Source organism: Pseudochaenichthys georgianus, chromosome 11 (assembly GCF_902827115.2).
Source record: "Pseudochaenichthys georgianus chromosome 11, fPseGeo1.2, whole genome shotgun sequence".
NCBI lineage: Eukaryota > Metazoa > Chordata > Actinopteri > Perciformes > Channichthyidae > Pseudochaenichthys > Pseudochaenichthys georgianus.
The window spans coordinates 3,481,774-3,487,926 of record NC_047513.1 but is presented as its reverse complement, the minus strand read 5'-3'; positions in this window follow the sequence as shown (position 1 = coordinate 3,487,926).

Sequence of the window (6,153 nt, the reverse complement as noted above, 5' to 3'; positions counted from 1 at the left end):
TCCTCCGATGAAATCGTCAGACACTCGCCCCGCCCCCTTACTGTGTATCGCTCACTGATTGGACGATGCAGTGCATGCACTGATCTGATGCTTCTTGACATGAGAGCAGTTTCCCAGCGGAGTGAAGAAAATAAATGAAACTCACGAGAGTCACTCCTCAGTTTATACCGTGTTTGGTTTCAATTCATGTTTCATTTAGTTACAAATATGTGATATATCTGAACAAAAAAGTGGTCAACAATCATTTTATTCATTTGTTGGAAACATTTTCATGATCGCTTTTTATTTTCATTTGTCATTTCCATTCAGTCAGTCATTAAGTGCTATTAAAATGTTAATGTGCTACATATCCACACAAACAAAGTGTGCAATCCAATGAATGTTAATCTAACTGGGTTTTGATAGATAACATCTCTTTTTCTTCTCTCAATTATTTTATTTCTATTGTGCACTCTAATCAATATTAATCAAACTATTGTTCGTTTATACATTTTAAGAATGGCGTTTATCTTTTTTGAGAATGAGTTCTTTTATTTATTTGGGTCTACAACAGATGATACAAATGTTTGTGTCAGTAAATGTGTACTAACAGAGGCGGGGGTGTGTGTGGTAACAACGGGGACAGAGCTGCTGTCAGACGATCAGCTGTGCGGCGTCATCACATACGGACGTCGCTTCACGTGACGCTCCGGAGGAAAGAACGTCCCATTGCTCTTAAAACTAATTTCCCTGCTTCTCGTGGTTTCCTTGCATCTCTCCATGCTTCCCTGGAGGGAGGGACTAGTCACATGGAAACGACGCAAGTGAGGGAAGCAAGGATTTCATTTAACCGACCTGAGACGGGGCCCTAGTGGTGCAGTGATGGCGTCTTTTTGTAGGCCGACCCCAAATTACCATTGCATTGGCTAACTCCACAAAAGCAATGGGATTTTTGCATTGGATTTCAGTATATTGCAGAAAATAAGATCTAGGGCAAACACACGTTCATGATACTTACACTTTTTTTCAGCAGGATCATCTCCACATATTATCACTACTTTATGATTTTATTGTCAAATGCAATCGACTTTAATATGAGAGAAAACAACTTAAATTGGGCAATAAACAAACTACATAATAGTGGCATGCTGGGCATCATCACCGCTAAACTAAAGGCTGCTAATATTTGACGTTTCGACATTTTGTTGTTACATTTAGTCACATGTTAGCAGCCGCTGTTTTTATGGACCATTGACGCTTCAGACATTTACAAGTGGGATATTTACTTACATATTTTATGTCGTAGAAATACATTTTATAAATCTCTTGAGCTTCGGTAGATAGATTTTTTGTCAGGTTAAAAAAAACTGACTTTGAGAAGAGGGAACCGTGGTAAAATGCTAACTCATTTCTGTGTTCCAGGCCTCGTTCCCGCACCACTATATTTTTGTAAACCACTGCTTCGTTCCCAACCAGAGTGAATAAAAGCAATGTTCACATTTAAATCGCTCACAGAGGTAAACGGATCAAAAATACATCTCGTTCCATGTAATGTTCCCTCCAGTCTTGTCAGTCATTTCATTTCATTTCAAACCTTTATTTATACAGATAAAATCCCATTGAGATCATTGATCTCTTTTCCAAACCTGCTCAAGTAGTTCCACATGAAACATAAATTAAAAACATAAATAGAACAACAAAAGGACATCATACAGCATCATTTACATAAGTATCCACATAAACAGGTACCAATAGCTTCCGATTGAGTAGCATCCAACCGAGCTTTAAAAACATTTAGTGGCACCAGATTTTTCAGTTTCCATTTAATTTGCAGACTGTTCCAAGACAGAGGAGCTGCGCATCTAAAAGCTGTCTTCCCTAAGACAGTCCTAGCAGTTGGCACATTTAATAAAACCACAGCATTCGATCTCAGGCAGTAGCCACTTACAATTCTCCGTGAGATCAGGGAGCAGATATAAGATGGAAGTTTCCCTAACATGGCTTTGTATATAAAAATGTACCAGTGACTGAGCCTCCGTACAGTTAGTGAAAGCAAACCAGCCCTTGCATACAGGGTACAGTGATGGGTTAATGCTTTACAGTTTGTCACAAACTTAGTGCACTGTGATACGCAGCATCTAACTTGACCAGGCAATTGGCAGGTGCATTCATATAGATCAAATCACCATAGTCCAGCACAGGTCAAAAGGTCACAGTGACTAGCCTTTTCCTGGCCTCAAGCGAGAAACAGGACTTGTTCCTGTAGAAGAAACCTAGCCTAACCCTCAGTTTTTTAGCAGGTTATTGACATGAAGTTTAAAAGAGAGACAATCATCAAGCCAGATACCAAGGTATTTGTAACAGGCAACAACTTCAAGTTTTGTTCCTTGCGTAGTTACAATATCTAAAACAGGCTCTGGTGTCTTTTTGCTTTTGAAAAGAGCATTACCTTGGTTTTCTCAACATTTAAAAGAAGCTTTAATTCAGAGAACTGAGTCTGAATAATGTTAAAAACAGCCTGTAATTTAACAACAGCCTCTTTAATGGAGGGACCTGCACAGTACATCACAGTATCATCCGCATAAAAATGTAAAGTAGCTTCATCCATATTATCACCTACACTGTTAATATATATGGAGAATAAAAGTGGTCCTAAAACAGAACCTTGTGGTACACCATTAGAAACGTTTAACCACTCAGAAGACAGTCCATCAAAATGAACACATTGGGACCTTTCAGAGAGGTAGTTCACAAACCACCCAACTGCAAGGCTGGATAGGCCAATACTGAGTAGCCTCTGCTTTAAGATGCGATGATCAACGGTGTCAAACGCTTTGGAAAGGTCAATAAACAGAGCTGCACAACTCTGCTTATTATCTAAAATAGTAGTAATGTCATTCACCACTTTCATCGTGGCAGTGATGGTGCTGTGTTTCTTTCTGAATCCTGACTGATGTTTAGACAGGATATCATTTGTACATAAAAACTCCTTTACCTGTTCACTCACTAGGCGTTCAAGAACCTTAGCCAGAACTGACAACTTAGAGATTGGCCTATAGTTATTTAAAATAGTTGCCTCCCCTCCTTTCAGTAAAGGCAAGACATAAGCTGACTTCCATACTTTTGTAATTGTATTTGTGCTGAGGGAGAGGTTAAAAAGAGAAGTAAGAGGTGGAGCAATAAAATCTGCATCTATCTTTAAAAAGAAAGGTTCTAAGTTGTCCGGGCCAGCCGGTTTCCTAGGATCTAGCTTAGATAAGGCTTCATGAACAACATTAACAGTAAAAGGGGTAAAACTGAAAGGGTTTTCCAGACCACGTTGTTCAGAGTCACGGATTGGGGTGTTCACAGAAGCAGAGTTAGTCACAGAATCAAACATAGTACCACAGGACACAAAATGCTCATTAAAGCCATTTAGCATAGTGGCCCTGTCCGATATAGAGCCAGATGCTGTGGTGAGGCACGGAGGTAGCTCATTACGGATCTCACTGGTTGATATCGATTTTATTGCTTTCCAACATTTCCTAGGATTATTTAGGTTTTCTGTGGTGACTGACAAATAGTACTTCGACTTTGCACTTTTGACATTTGAAGTGAAGCTATTCCTTAGCTGCCTAAAACGCAGCCACTCTACCTCTGAGCCTGATTTCCTAGCCTTTGCCCAGGCCTTGTTTGTCTCATCAAGGAGACTAGACAGCTCAGCAGAAAACCAAGGATTGTCTCGTCCCTGTACTCTAAATTTACGCAGGGGTGCATATCTATCAATGATCTCCATAATACCAAGATAGAAATAAGACCATGCGGTTTCCACATCAGCACACAGATCGATTTTACCCCAATCAAACCCAAACAGATCATGAAACAAACCCTGCTCCACAACATGTTTTTGTCTTTCTTGATGATAATGCGAGGTTTAACCTTTTGGACCTTAGTGTCCCTAATTGTGGCTACAACACAGTGATCGCTCACATCATTTGCAAATACTCCCACAGATGAATATTTATGGGGAACATTTGTTAGAATGAGATCAATTAGGGAGGATTTATTAGGGGACTTAATGTTAGGGCGAGTAGGACTGTCCACAATCTGAGTAACATTCAATGAGATACAAAGGTTTTTAAAATCCTCTGACACTGCAGTTAACCAGTCCCAGTTAACATCTCCAAGTAGCACTATTTCATTGTAGTCTAGTTGTGATAAAAGATTTGCTAGTGAAGACAAGGAGTCCTTGCCAGCTGAGGGGGGTCTGTAACAGCCCACCACCATGACCTGTTGACCCTTTGCCACTTCTATATTTATGGCTAAAAATTCAAATTGCTTACTGATAGATTTGGAAACTAATGTGGTTACACTGAACTTATTCTTAACATAAATTGCAACGCCACCACCTGTATTAGGCCGGTCGGTACGATACACATTAAAACCATTTAAGGCAATGTCAGAGGCCAAAATAGACTTATTTAGCCATGTTTCAGATAAGACAATGACGTCAGCGTCAGTCGATTTTGCCCAGATACGGACAAAATCTAGTTTATCTAACAGACTGCGCACATTCAAGTGGATGAAACCCAACCCAGACCTAGCTTTAAAATCAGCAGGAGTAGCGATCTGACTATTACTACTGGGCGGACCAGGGTTAGGTTGTACATTTCCTGACAGTAATAACAACAACAAAAACAGGCATCTTTTCCTCTTTACATTTTTAAATACATTGTCATCTAATTTAGAAACACCGGAAAAGTCTGCGAGAGTGTGATTAGAGCTTAACAAGCAGTCCTGAAGAACCATCAACGCAGGAAATAAAAAAGACAAACATATTCTGTCGAGCAGATTGACTGTGACAAGGCAACCGGTAATTGTTTGAGCAATACATCCGAACCTTTGCAGGGGATGCCCACTGCGGGTGGCAGAACAGACCTGAATCCAGTAGTCTTCTCAGAATGACTAGAGATCTTCTCATAGTCCAAAACAGTTAACAGGCACAGTAGAATCACGATATGGGCCATTTTCCCAGACCAGCAGAGCATCCGGATAGGCGTGCAAGCAGGCCCGAAATGTGGAGGCGCTCCGTTCTCCTCGCGATATCCCCGGTGCAGAACCTCCTCAGTACAGCAGGATAGGCGAAGCAGGACCAGCTCGAGGCGTGGAGGCGCTCCGGTCTCTCCGCGATATCCCCGTGGTAAAACGTCCTCGGCACCGTAGAGCACGACAGGTGGAGCAGGTGGATACAGGCCTCAACTACAGCAGGTGTCAAGCAGGCCGCAGCCCGAACGCGTAGCCGCTCCGGTCTCTCCGTTACGCCCCCCAGGGCAAAATCTGGCCAGGACAGAAAAAGAAAGTTTGCAAAAACGTCTGGATAAAGGAGGGAAATAGATGAATGGGTGTAGGCCTAATAGCTCGATCACTGCAGGTGGCACCATGGCATTAGTTTATATCAAATACACACTTGTGAGTTGAAGTCTGGAGCAGCTACGAATAGTTCAGTGAATTATAAACTCAAATAGACTCCTCTTTAGTCCCATTGTGTTAACCCCCTTAACTAAATAAACATTCAAACACTGCAGAGTCGTAACAATAATACTACTTCATTTTATAACCAATCGCTTTATCAGATGCTCAAAGAAACATAACAGTGGTGAAAAATAAATAAAGGATGCATTAAAAATCGAGCTATTAAAACAACAGTTAGCATAAGAACACAACATGAATCACACGATGAAAGCCAGTCGAAAAGGTGCGTGTTGGTCTGGGACCTGTGCCGAGTCACCTGAGCCAGCTGTCACGGTCCAATCTACCAAGAAAAGATGCGGTAAAGTGATTTTAAATCAATAAAGAAACATCGATATCAAGGCCTTGCAGATTTCATTATTGTATTTATTTAGACACTAGACTGAAATTCATCAACCATCTGTTTTAGTTAACTTTCCTTAAGGAAGTGCTCTGCATTGTAAAAATAAATAGATAATGATCTATTCATTTTGACAAGTTTAGCCAAATGTTAAATTGACTTTGTTAACATAGAGAGTTTCTAAATAAATGGAGTCAAAACATATCAGAGATATTTTCTCTTTCTAAATGCAGTAGACGGAACCTGATGTATTAAACAAAAATACTATCGTTTCTTTTAATTCATGTCATTCCTAAACAGCAACTAAACTATTCTGTATTCCTAGC